Genomic DNA, 13878 nt, shown 5'->3' with positions numbered 1-13878 from the left:
GGTCCCCAAGTGGTTCCATTTGCAGTTGAATGGTCCCAGATGGGTCCCCAAGTGGTATTAACGGTCCCACTCTGGCTTTAAGCGGGTTCCATTCTGGTCCCCGATGGGTCCCCAAGTGGCGTTAGTGGTCCCATTGTGGCTTTAAGCGGGTTCCATTCTGGGCCCAGATGGGTGCCAAAGTGGTGTGTGGTTCCCACTCTGGCTTTAAGTGGGTTCCATTCTGGGCCCAGAAGGGTGCAAAGTGGTGTGTGGTTCCCACTCTGGCTTTAAGCGGGTTCCATTTTGGGCTCAGATGGTTCCAGCACTTCCAGCTGGAGCCTCACAGGTACCATTTTGTTCCCAGAATGGTCACTTGAGACTCCAAGTTGGGCAGCTTCCCAGCTTTCCCCTTTGAGATTTCATCTTGTCCACACTTGCCATATATCCTTCTGGTTTTGTTAGATCTATTACTCTGATCTATTTTAGCACGTGCATGATCTCTTTTTATTGCTGTTTATCCAGGTGCGTGCGACTGCGATCAAATATATGCTGTATCCCTGTAACTCCAATTCGAGCACATATTCTCATCTCAAGGTGCATATCTTAACATATAAAGTACCAGAGAAAGGTAAAAAATACATCTCAACAACAACAAAAATTAAGCTAAATAACTAGAAGAAAGACAACGAAAAAAAGAAAAGGTAACTGCAGAGGCTGATGCAATGTGAAGACGCTACGGCGGCTACAAATTCAAACTTCAAACGGCGAGAGCCGAGAGGGAGAGGAGAGGGCGAGAGAGGCGAGAGTGGCATGGCGGCATGGCAGTTGGTGCTTGAACGCGTCGCAACAAGTTGGTTTGGTCTTCAGTTGCCGTCGCAAGGATGGTGTATCTCCTGTGCAGTATTTACGTGTGTTTTAGTGGGCTTTGTAAGACAATGTGATGACAATGGTTCCTATGCAACACATTGTCGATTTCCCGGAAGAGTTTTGACGCCAAGAAGACGTAAACGGCGTAGGGCAAAACGCACTGTGAAACGCCAATCGGACTGCACGTCGCGAATGTTTGCAGGTATGAGTGATTACCGTGATGTTTTGATTACTATTAAATAGATGTTTCATTTTAGAAACTTAGGAGGAACTTGAAGAGAAACAGGATAAGAAGATTCCGAACGTACGGTGAAGAGGAAGGGGGTGTCGCGACCCGCATGGAAAACAGGAGTGTCATGTGTCATCTTCTCTAAGAAAATACAAGATGTGAGGTGGCCAACGAACGAAAGCTCCCTGTATTCCGTGAGTGCATCGCACAGTCAGGCATATGCTTTGTCAAGACACAGTGAGTGATCAGACTTATACTACGTAGTATGAACATGTAGAGATGTATTGATTATTTCTTTCTGCTCAGTGTATGCTTTTAGCAGAATAAACGGTATTTACTTGAGCAATATCTGCATTTCTACGCATTATTTTCAGTCATGCATTCAGTGGCCTCAGCTGCTAAGTAGCCGGATCCCGGACCACTGGATCAATTCCACTGGTTCCAGTTCAAGTGGGACCATCGTGAAGCTGGTTCCACTTTCAACTGGTCCCAGTCACTAAGTGGGACACACTCAAAGTGGGACCTGTCCAATAAACCACTTTGAAGTGGTCCCACTCCAGAGTGGTCCCATTCTGAAGTGGTTTAACGAACTGGTCCCCCATGGGACCACTTGGCAAGTGGGACCAGAGTGGGACCAGGGTGGGACCATTACCAGAGTGGGACCAGTTCGTTAAACCATTTTGAAATGGTCCCATTTTAGATTTCTGCCTGGGTAGGTTTAACAACTTACCGCAGATGCGTCCACTCTAGCAGATTTTGAAAATGTTCGACAGTTTTTAACCAGTCCTACATTTCGAAATTGAACACCACCCATATTGTCTGTCAACGGGACGGTTGGTAGCTTGTGTGTGACGTCAGAACGACCGCTACTCTTCTTCAGAGCAGAGTAGAGTAGAGTTGTCACTCCCTGGCTACTCTGGTTAATTTTCCCCGCAGAGTTATGACGTCATTTCCGCTAATCTGGCTATTTTTCGCCGGCTGAGAGTAACTCGGAGTTGCCAGAGTTGAATAAGAAAACGCACCCCAGAGCAGACATCCACGTGCAGACGATCTGGCGTATATTCGTAGCGGAAGAGCACTTTGATTGGTTCATCTGCAGTTGACGCTTCCGGAATCGCGGACGCTGGGCGAAAATATCTAGCATGGGCAGATCGGCGGCGGACACACATTTTTGACGCCTCGCGCAGGGCGTACAACGCTGAGCGAAGTTCGCAGCTTTTTCGCAGTCGCTCCATGGAGGTTGCCCTTAACGCGGGAATAGAATTTTTTGATAAACTGGATGAGTGTTTTCACAAATTATACGGTCGTTTTCCGAATAACCTTGTTGTGCTCGGTGGTGATTTTAATTTGTCTGATATTGATTGGCAGAATAACAGGCCTCACCCCAGATGTCGTAACTACACGGAGTGTACATGGATGTTACATATTTGTGATGACTTTAGCTTAACGCAGGTTGTCAGTAAGTACACTCAGGGAAGTGCAATTTTGGATATTTTCCTTACAAAAAACCCGGAATTTGTTGTGTACAGCGATGTCCTTGAAGATGTTAGTGATCACAGGGCTGTTTCCATTATCATGTCTTATACTGCCCCAAAGAAAGAAATAGAAGTTAAATACGATAGTTTACGATTATAACAGGACAGATGTGGACGGTATGAACAGATACATTGAACGATTTTACCTGAAATTCTTAAAGCAATGGTCTCTCTACAATGTAAACGAGAGCAGTATGGGATCAGGTCAAGAAGCCGGCAAGTCACACAGTCATCTGGACGCCATTAACTAGGAATTAGAGCAATTTGGAACGCCTCACAGTAATTAGGATCATTCAGGGAGTCATTACACTAATTGGGGAGCATCTAAGACGTGCCCAGACCACTGTGCGAGTTGCCGGCTACTTGAGCTGATCGAAAATAAAAAAATAGGTAGAAAATAAAAGAAAAATATAGAAATAGAGTGGAGAGAAACAATTTATTCGAAAATCAACGATGCCGTGACGAAGAAACGGCTCCAGGGTGACCAGCGCTTGTTGGCGTCGGTGGCCACTTAGTTGCAAGGCATTACACCAGATGGCGCCACCACCATAGTTCTATGTGAGAAAGACAAAACAAGAAACTAGCGGCAGGTAAAAAATGGCAACACTGCTAAACAAGCCTAGGCATGCAAGCACTAACGGCAGGTAAAAATTGCAACACTGCTGAACAAGTCTAGGCATGCGAGAGAAAAGGTCTGACCTACTGCTAAACAGTCGGAGAAAACAGTACACACCGGGGAAAAGGCAATCGACTAGGCCTAAACACAGCGTCACAACACTACGCGGCTAACACAAGGCGGGAACCACTAGCCACACGATGGTAAACGTGCGTCAACAGGCTTGGTACGGGACACCGCTAAACAAGTCTAAAGATGCGCGTACAGCGAGAAAAGGCTTAACACGAGCACGGTAAAACAACACGCAAACATCGGTAAATCACCCACCTTTTTCCCCTGCGATTGCTCATCAGCCAGGCAGAAACTGAGCGAGCGCACGTCTGCTCTCCGCGACAGCCAGCGAGAAACTGACTGGGACGCCGCTCTGCGGCCGCTACGCATGCGCGCGCGCTCTTAGCGCCCTCTGCGGCCACCACCTGCGAGAGGCTAAGAGAGAAGAGCATTCCTGCGCCACCTGCTGGCCGTTCTCATTCGTCGTGACGTCATCCAATTTTCCCAAGGCTACACCATTTTTTTTTCACGCGGTCGACACAAGTGGACAAGGTCAATCTGCAATGAAGCCGCGGTATGACGTCATCATGATGCTGCGTGGCTCAAGGACGCGTACGCTCTAGACAGGGGACCTATTATTTATTGAATCACTATCCCAAGATTATTTCCTTTATTCTTCTATAACGATTGCATAGGAAGCTATTGCAGAAGAGCACCATGTATGAAAGCTGATCGTAGGAATTCCAAAGTCTTACTAAATGAGACAATATATCCTAACACGTAACTCCATCAATGGCTAATAAGAGGACTAGGCACTCAACAAATCAACACAGAGTACGAGAACCAAGGAGCGCAGAACGATGCGTCTACTCCATCCGATAGCAAGGCGCGGAACTGAATCGTAATGCTTTTTCTCCTCTATAAAGTCATGCATCTGTCCCTCTTGCGGTTGATTTCTGAACTAATTTAACAATAAAATTATTAAGAATAGCGCTATTCCCATTCAGGGCAGCACTATCGACATCGTCAAGACAAGAATGTTCCTTGTCCAAAAAAGAAAAATGCAAAGCTTCAACAAAGGAAAGCATGCATGTCGGGACACGTCAGGACAAATCGCACGACTGCTGGGCAACAGAGGAAAACAAACACTTGAACAGAGTGAAAAGACACTGACCATTATCGGACATGTACACTACATTCCCTCATTGTAAATCCCCTCGTCACAAAATTCACCTGCATTGACGAACACCATTCACCAGTGACGAACCACACATCCGCACCCCATCAGAGCCAGAGAGAACCCCACCGAAGCTACGCTCCTCTACTGACGGCCAACGCAATTGCCAGGAGCAGAATTAGCGTGTCCACACCTGTCAGTGTCCAACAGAGAAGTGAATCCTTGCGCCCCCTGCAGGCCGTTCTCATTGGTCGTGACGTCATCCTATTGTCTCAGGGTTACACTGTTTTTTTCCACTAATGCTCCTGTAGACAAGGTCAACCTGAAACAATAGTCTCGCGCTATCACGTCATCATGCAGGTGCGTGGCTCAAGGACGCGCACGCTCTAGACAGGGGACCTGTTATTTATTGAATCACTATCCCAAGACTATTTTCTTTATTCCACTATAATGATTGCATAGGGAACTATTGCAGAAGAGCACCATACATGAGAGGAGATTGTAGGAATTAAGCATTTCATTCCCAAAGTCCTACTGTACAGGAAAAAATAGAATAATGGTTCAGCAAGTCATGTCCATCGCAAAAGTATTAAGAATAGCACTATTCCCATTCAGGGCAGCACTATCCACATCGTCAAGAATGTTTCTCTTCAAAAAGGAAAAACTACATGTAGAAGGAAAGCATGTCAGAACAGGCCCAGGCATGTCAGCGCATGTTTTTCAGACAACAAGGTGGAAAAAAGCGAAAAGAAACACTTGAACAAAGAAAAAAAACCACTATCAAACTATTTCTAAGCACACGCACACCTCTTATTCAAAAACAGTGCTCCTCATAAATCCGTCAAGGGCAATACACACCATTTTTCTATTGCTACACTTTTTTCCAGTAACGGTCAACGCATTGCTACAGACTGCGTGACGTCATCACATCCTGTCTGAAGAAGGCAGAGGCAAAGACTCCTATTAATTATTGAATCGCAAGAGTATTTCCTTTGTCAGATTCTTAATGACGTACGCTTTTACAATAAAATTCAACAAAGAAAAAGCACCATGCATATTAGCGATTTTCACCCCCAAATGCTCATCATGGTCATTAGAATCACATCACCAGTAAACTACCACTGCTCTTTTAAAATAATAAGTGAGACCACTCAACATCATCACCAGGCTTATGTAATACATGACCCTTCCTATGCTCATACATTCGTTGTCTGAGGCTACACCTGCGAGCAAAAAGAGGCGAACGCCGGGGGGCAAAGTTGTATTCGCGCTCGACGGAGGACAAGACAGAACGCCTTTACGGGAGCACGATGGCATTCCTATACTATATTAATGATTATTGCATTGCAGTTTGGAAAAGCTACTACAAATCTATAATTTTAGGAGCCTATTAAAATTCTACTTTCTATGGAAACTATAATTGCCCTATTACTTGGATCGCCATTAGTGAAGCGTTCCAATTTTTTCTCTCTTCCAATTTCAGCCTTGTCATGCAGTGAAGCAGACTCACATCCAAAATAATTAATTTACACTGAGGGTGCCGTGCTTCAGGAATTCCTATCCTGCGCTCAGATGCAAGCGTTTCTGCACGAATACCTATAACAGCGTACTTCTTCAACATACCGAGGTCCTAACAACATCTAACAAACAAGCAGAGAAACCCACTTATCAGCTGTACCATGCGACTTTCTTCTGCGCAAAAGCAGTGATTTGAGGAAAGAGCAGCAGAAATTACACGCACTTGTGCTTGACTTCAAAAAACTGAAGAATATGCTAATAAACTAAGAAAGACACCCATTTCTGGTATCAGATAATTTTTGCATAATGCTACATGCACAGGCGCATAGTCCCAAAGCTGCATACACAGCCGCATTGTCGCAAAGAAAGCACAGGACAAGGGCACACAAATTCCTTTAAGCGAGCAGGGGAAAGGCTTAAAGGAGCAGTCTAAGACCGAGAACAAAAAAATTAGTTTTTGATCGTGATGGAATGTCCGATCACTAAATAACGTTTTCACAAAAGAAATATGAGCGTTGCAGAAAAATATCGCGCGCAGCAGTCGATTGCTTCTCACGAGTGCGAAGAGCTCTCTCCTACTCTTGTGGAAGGCACGTGAGAAATGACGGGCACTTCCGTCACGATGTGACGTTGTTCGTTGCGTCCACTCCTAGGGCTCGCAAGTGACCTCGGCTGCGATCTGACACCGGCAATTGTCAAGGTGACGGCGGGCTCCTTTCGCGCGCGTTGTTCTGCCGAGAGACGCATGCGCATCAGAAACGGCTGCCTTTTTTTCTTCTTTTCTTTTCTTTTTTTTACAGAACATGGCGTCGGAAACATTGGTCATCTGATCAGTCTGCCGCCAGTGAACTTTCTTCGATTCCTTTCGGTTGCACGGCGAAGACACGCAGTGCAACAAAATTGGGAACTTACGTGTGGATTGAGGTCAGCACTCCTCCAAAAGGGAATGGGGACGTGCAGGTGCAGTGCGAGTGGAAGTTTGCGATTTGTTGAACTAGTTCAATAAGTTGCAAACAGAAAGAACGCACTTTGTTTGTCGTGTTTTCCAAGAACGAATACGAGGTGAGCCGCGCCATGTTACATGGCTTCGCGAACAGCAGGAACCGCCACCCTACGTATCGCCTCATGTGAGACGCTAGCACTTTTCGTTAGTTGGAGATGTATATAATAAACAAAAACAATGACTATAAGACACACGATCGCGTTACCATTATGAGCGTTTGTTCGTTTGCACCTCTGTTTTATGCCTCAAACCAACAGAACATAATGAACCGTTGTCAACAAGGAGCATGCCATGTCCGAAGCAGACGAATTTTCCGTAGCGAATGAGAGCACGTTTAACGTTTGACGTCACAGTCAATGGGGAGTGGCTTTATAAATATAAATATGGAGGGGACACGATTTTATAAATCGAATTGCGCTGTAACAAAACATTGTTCAGCCGAAATATTTTACGAGAATGATTTTTACACACTGCTTGACAGATTAAAAACGGTTTTCAGCCATTCAAATTTCCTTTCCATGCTCTTTTAAGACCTCAGGCATAATCGCAGAGTCACCACACATCGCTACACGGCTAACCCAAGATAACAACAAGATAATAGCGGCAGGTAAAATTGCAACACTGCTAAACAAGCCCCAACATGCCATGATGACGTCACAAACCAGGAAAAAAGCACGCACACACAGTCATCAGCTCAGGAATGCACAAGGAGAGGTGCGATATATTGTAATTTCTCCTCCACGCTCACATACCAGCCTTTCTGTGCAAATACTTATAACTGCATACATACAAAACAACATACATACATACATATACATATACATATAACAAACAACAAATAAATTCCATTCTCATGAACTCTCCTCTGCCGAGCGACTTTCTCCTGCTCTACCTGGATGCTGACTTTCCCCCCTCACCTACATTCTGAGTAAAAGTTAAGCAGAGCTGACATTGTAGTACCCTCGCGATAAATCTTTTATTCCAGCGCCAGCAGAATGTATTCAGAAAAGGCTTCGGGTGTGTAAGGTCAGCCCAAGGCGTGGTGATGGGAGTGCGCTGCTCTGTTGGGTACCCAGGCTTGCAGCCAGCGATGCTGGAATGATTATTTTATTTGATTTTATTTTGAGTCATTATCGGCTCACCTATTTAGTGAAGACCTATGAACACATGTTAAGTGGTTTGGTTTAAAAATGATGAGAGCTACAGTGTGTAGCAAATGATGTTCACATTATCCCGTTCTGCTCTATAGTATTCTTGCAAAATATATGGGTGCAAGGAAATAAAAGGAAAAACGAAAGTGAATTCACTCCTGTATAATGATCGCTGCGTAGAAGCACGGCACCGTTTTCTTCGGATGTATAGCGAACATGCATTCCTTTTTTTTTTTTTCTTTTTTTTTTTTTGCTTTGCGACGGTCAACTGGTGATATCCTATTACATCCGGAACAAAGACCTTTGCGTACGCATACATGTGTGAGCCGTCTTTTGACGCTGGTTGGATAATTATTGACCTGAGGAATAATATGGATTTATGTGGCTGTGAATAGACTTTGTGTTTGTGAGTTCATTAGAAATTTCTGTAGCAAGATATTACAAAAATTGATGTAATTACATTTGTTTCTCTTTTTTGATTGAGTATCGTTGCTACCAATTAATAATTTAAACTTTCTCTACATGTTCAATAAGAATATCGCATCTCTACAAACTTTTCAACCACTTTGACGAAAGATTTCCGTTTCAGGGAAAGGATGCGAAAAGATAGTGACCCCCGCGAGTGATATCGACATCTATTTGCGCTGCACAATAAAATATATCGCCTTTGAACTATCTTATCTGACCTCTAGAATGTCCTGTTTGCTGGACGAAGGAGTATAGCCCCTAACCCTTTGAGTGATAAAGCATGCGCTGTGCTATGGTCACATAGATAGAGACAAAGTATCCTGGCTTTGAGGAAAAGAGTGAAAACAGTGCATATTTTCTACGTCTTGGATACCTCCATCAAGGCTCGTAGTGTTTGTTAGAATGAAAATTGTATATTGATCGATTTTAGGATGGTTCAATGATAGATTATTTTCCTTTGTTGATGTTTACATGTCGCCGCGTGTTCCTCTGTTCTTCAGCGTTAAGTCTGTGCTATTTCGCCTTTTGATAGATTGATTAGCTCTTCTTTGTATTGGTATATATTTTATTTCCTCTTGTGTTCGTGTCGTTCTTTGTTCTGTTTGTTGGCTAGGAGCGTGCTCTGTGGTGAAGTTCATTTTTAACATGTCTATTTTCTGCTGAGTTTGATTTTTTCTTCTGATTTTCTGAATGATAGGTTACTCTGTTGTTTGATTAGGAATATCTTCTTTGTACTGGTATAGATTTTATTTCCTCTTGTGTTCGTGTCGTTCTTGTTGTTCGTGTTCCGTGGTCTTCCATACATCTATTGGCAGCTGTCTTCAACAAATCAGGGTAGATATCATCAGATCTGGTTGTTGGCTAGGAGCGTGCTATGTGGTGAAGTTCATTTTTAACATGTCTATTTTCTGATGAGTTTGATTTTTTCTTCTTCTGATTTTCTGAATGATAGATTACTATGTTGTTTTGATTAATCAATGTAGTGGTATAGATTTTATTTCCTCTTGTGTTCGTGTCCCATAGTCTTCCAGGGTCTGTGTTGTTCACATTTAACTACATAGAACTATCAGAACTTCCCGCTATTGCACTGATGGTTCTCACGTATAGGAATATTAGACTTTTTATAATGCAATTTGTAATTTTGTTTATAATCATATTGATTAAGAATATCTTCTTTGATTAAATGTGGTGATGGTTTATTCGTTTTGATGTGGTGTAGCTATTATTTCCCTACATGCCTATGATTGATTCTATATTAATGCTATGTGTTGATTCGAATTATTGCCTTATGTCTCCGCTATTCACTTCATAAGAAATTAAATTTGTGTCATGTTGGAATATTAAACTTAGCATATTGTGGTCGAAATTACTTACATATATCAGGTTCTCACGTCTCAGGCTTTTTATAATACAACTTGTAATTGTGTTTGTAATCATATTGATTAAGAATATCTTCTTTGATTAAATGTGTTATCACTTCTGATTCATTGAAAACTTGTGATTACTGTTAATAAAAATAGTGTTTGATTTGTGATACCTATTCAATGCTATTGTATCGTACCTGTAGTAAGTATATTCTTTGTTACGTGTATTATGTTCCTTCTACTTCAGATTTTTGGCTAAGTTTTTCCCATTCACGCAGAGTCATAACATAATTCCTAATGATTTTAATAAATATATTTTCACTTGTACTTTTGTGTATGGCTATCCTTTGCATGTAAAAATTACGATTCAATTCGACTCAGGCTGAAAAATGACGAAAGTCGGCGGCCCATGCTGAATGGTAAACGCGCACGCAGCCCTCCGGCCACGCGACGCCCACAACAGCAGCCCTCCACTCGAGCGCCGCCCACCTGTCGCGGGAAGGAAGTCGGCCCAAAACGCGCGAAGACACCACCACCACAGCACCACAGCAGCCACCCACCCGAGCGCCGCCCTGTTACAGGTGGTGAATGTTTTTCGGCTGGGTTTTTCTCCTTCACCTGATTGGCATCACAATTGGCACAATTCCCAGCACTATTGGCTTTAATAAATATATCTCAATTTGATTGGCATTAATAAATATATTTTCACTTGTACTTTTTGTGTATGACCCTTCTTTGCATGTCTCTGCATGTAAACCGCTCACCTGTTGTATCGGAAAAAATATGTGAAGTCGGCCAAAGAAGTCTGCCCAGGTTGAAAAATACGCTACGATAAGCGCTCGCGCGGCCCTCCCCCGCCGATAAGCGCGCGGACAACCCTCCGCACACGCGCCGCGCAGGGAAAAATACGCGCAGGGCTCAGGGCAGGGATCCTGTAGTTTCGCCACCCTGTAGTTTCTAACCGTCCCTTTACTACTCGGGTTTTTCGGGGTGGGGGTGTTCATGTGTAGAAGAGTGTAACTGGGGATGGGAGAGGGAGAAAAGAAATGTGTAACCAAGCACTTTTTAGTGGGTTATCGCCCACGCGCTACCTCTCCCTTAATTCCCTCACTGATAATACACCCTTAGAAATTAACTGCAACGCCCTAACGCCCTCTTAGCTAACCATCATGTCGAATGATAACGCTATATGCCCCGATTTGTTGAAAACAGGAGCCGTGCGCCTTTTTGTGACAATTGTGAACAGCATTATTGTCACAAAAAGGCGTATGTCTGCCGTTTTCTACAAGTCAGGGCAAATAACGATATCATTCGAGACGATGATTGGCCAGAAGCGCGTTATGCGGTGAAGTTCATTTGTAAGAGTGTAGTACAGGTGAGATCAACAGCGAGTTTTAGGTCTAAAGGAATTACCGAAAACGGTAGGACAAAGGACGTTATCAAATCCAAACTTAGCAGTGTAATGTCGCCCGATTCGAAGAAACAGAGGGATTTGCCTATGTCAGCCCCTTTATCGCGAACACCTTCCTACTTCCTAAACCCCAATAGTATGGACAGATGCGAAGTCTCCATGCAACATGTTCAGGATACTCAAGCTTATACGATTCTCACATTTTCGGGAGTCGATGCGCAGGTCAGCCTCGACAACGGCCTCAAAGCGAACAAAGGAAGGGCAGTAGGCGTTGCCATACGGTTTCTATTCCCGCGGACTATGTGTATCTGTGCGCCACCGGTGCACCGGCGAAAGCGGTTGACGTCTGTTGTTCGCGAGGTTCCGGACGTAGGAAAAGACAAGTTGCCATGGTCAAGGTGCAGTCGGTGTAGATGGGAGGCATGATAACGGTAGCCTCGTCGAGTCGTGTATTAATGCGAACTGGCTCGTCGTGGGGATGTCCGCGAAGACCAATGAGGCGTATGATGGATAGGTGCGACGGTGGACATACGCCCGATGTTCATATCTCCTTGAAGCATTCCTGATGGTGGGTAACAAACCGAGTGGAGATTGAGGAGTGGCGATTGATGCCGTTCGCGTCGGTCTCTCCGGAATTGTGGATGGGTATGCCAAAGGTGTGGTTCCTTGGGTGAGCACTGACCTGCACTTTTATGGTGGCCTAGATAAAACAGATGATTCGCTGTGCGCTTGGGGCCCTGTGGTGGTTCCGGGCTCTCGTAGCAGGCTCTGTATATGACAGCCAGTCCTATCAGAACGAGCGCAATGATTCCACAGACAATTTCTAGCTGGTGTATCACCCATTCTGCTTCCTCTGCGTTATATCGATCTTGTTTTGTACGATTCAGAGGTGTGGGAGCCGTTGCAGGGATAACTATGATTATTGTAGCCGCGATTGAACTGGTTGCCGTAGACGGTCGGTTGTAGTGGTGGTAGAGAAAGGGCTCGACGTTGTCGGCCTCACAGGGGGCCGTAGTGGACCGCGGTCGTTCCCCTGTATAGGGTACGCAACGATGGCTGTGACGAACAATAGTACGGCGTATAAATACATGATGAAATACAAGTCCCGATGCGTGTAAAAGTTGTTGTTGTTTTTGCTCCTCAAGCGGGACGGCACTTACCCGCAAGACAGATTGGCCAGGACTAATGAGGTGCCGTCAACAGGATGGTAAAACCTCCGTGTGAAAGTCCTCCTCGTTTATGGTGATTCTTCTTCCTCAATGTGTCTTTCCCCTCGTTGTCGTCTTCGTTTCTCTTACACCCGTTGTTGCGAATCGCGAAAAACATGTGTCATAGCAACTCCTGGGCCGGACATTTGGGGAGCCGCAAGACAAAGCTGCGCTTGCTGCAAGAATGGTATTGTCCAGGATGTCTTAAGGATGTCGAAAACTACGTGCGGGCTTGCGATACGTAGTACGAGCATGGTATATCCGGTTTTATCTGGTTTTAACCGACAGGTGCCGGACGCAGATCCGGAAACCAGTCTGTGTTAGTCCGGATTCATCAGTATTATCCGGACACCTGTTCAGATGAACTGGAACCAGATCCGACCAGACAAGGTCCGATCCGGATTGACGACCATATAAGGTACGGAGAGGCCGGATCCGGAACTCATCGGAATGATCGTGTCCTTTACGAGCATGTCCTGTGTGATGCAATTCACGTTGGACGAATCTTTCGTGATAATTAACCGTCGCAATTAATGTCCGGTGCGAACGACTAGTGACCTAGAAATAATAATGGAGAAGAGAGACAGGAGAGGAACTAGTTAAAGGTCAGATATGCCGATTTTGAAGTGCCGCAGAACTGAGCGATACTCGCGCTGTGTGTTCATTACCGAACACTGAATATGTGTGCGAAATATCTTGCTCCAACTGTTCCTAGTTTTTTAGAAACCAGTTTGTTTAGTTCCCACGCCCGGCCGTCAGACCGTCGGCAAACCCTGCGCACGGGCGCACCGACGTCACTGCTCTCGGTTTATCTGTCTTTGGCTTGGCATGGACTCTTGGCTTGGCCGTTTGGCTTCTTTCGTTTCGTCCTCTGTGCATCGTACATAAGCGAACAGCTATTATGTTGTTGCTAAGCCGGAAACAAAGCATGTGAATATTTTTTTTTTTTTTTTTGGCACGGCGTCGTTTGGAAAGTGCACTTCCTTGTTCTGACCTTGCCTTTTATGGGCTGGAGCGATATGATACGTAATATGCCACGGCGAAGTTGTCGAAGATACGACGGTGCTACGCTGTTAGAACAATTCATCGGAGCATTCAAGTGTTACCTATTATAAGCTGCCAAAAGTGCGAAGCTCTTGGCTGACAGTGGTGCCTGCTAATTTCCACTGCAAGGATTTCGTCCACGAACGTTATCATAGGTTACGCGCGTCTCCAGAGGCACTTTGGAATCTCGGCACGAAATCGTCTGATGAAAATCTCAGGTGCCCGACGCACAACGTTTTGAACGTGTCACGTAGGAT

The 13878-nt window shown here is 44.7% G+C and overlaps 1 long non-coding RNA gene across 1 annotated transcript; it reads left to right on the top strand.

The window, feature by feature from the left end:
* Positions 1–995: 995 nt before the first annotated feature.
* Positions 996–1417, top strand: LOC135375580 (uncharacterized). The gene is made up of 2 exons (XR_010417284.1): positions 996–1048; positions 1104–1417. It is a non-coding gene; the product is annotated as an uncharacterized LOC135375580 (long non-coding RNA).
* Positions 1418–13878: the final 12461 nt, after the last annotated feature.

The sequence above is a fragment of the Ornithodoros turicata genome, unplaced genomic scaffold, assembly GCF_037126465.1.
Source record: "Ornithodoros turicata isolate Travis unplaced genomic scaffold, ASM3712646v1 ctg00000895.1, whole genome shotgun sequence".
Taxonomy (NCBI): domain Eukaryota; kingdom Metazoa; phylum Arthropoda; class Arachnida; order Ixodida; family Argasidae; genus Ornithodoros; species Ornithodoros turicata.
This window is presented reverse-complemented; position numbering and strand designations above follow the sequence as displayed.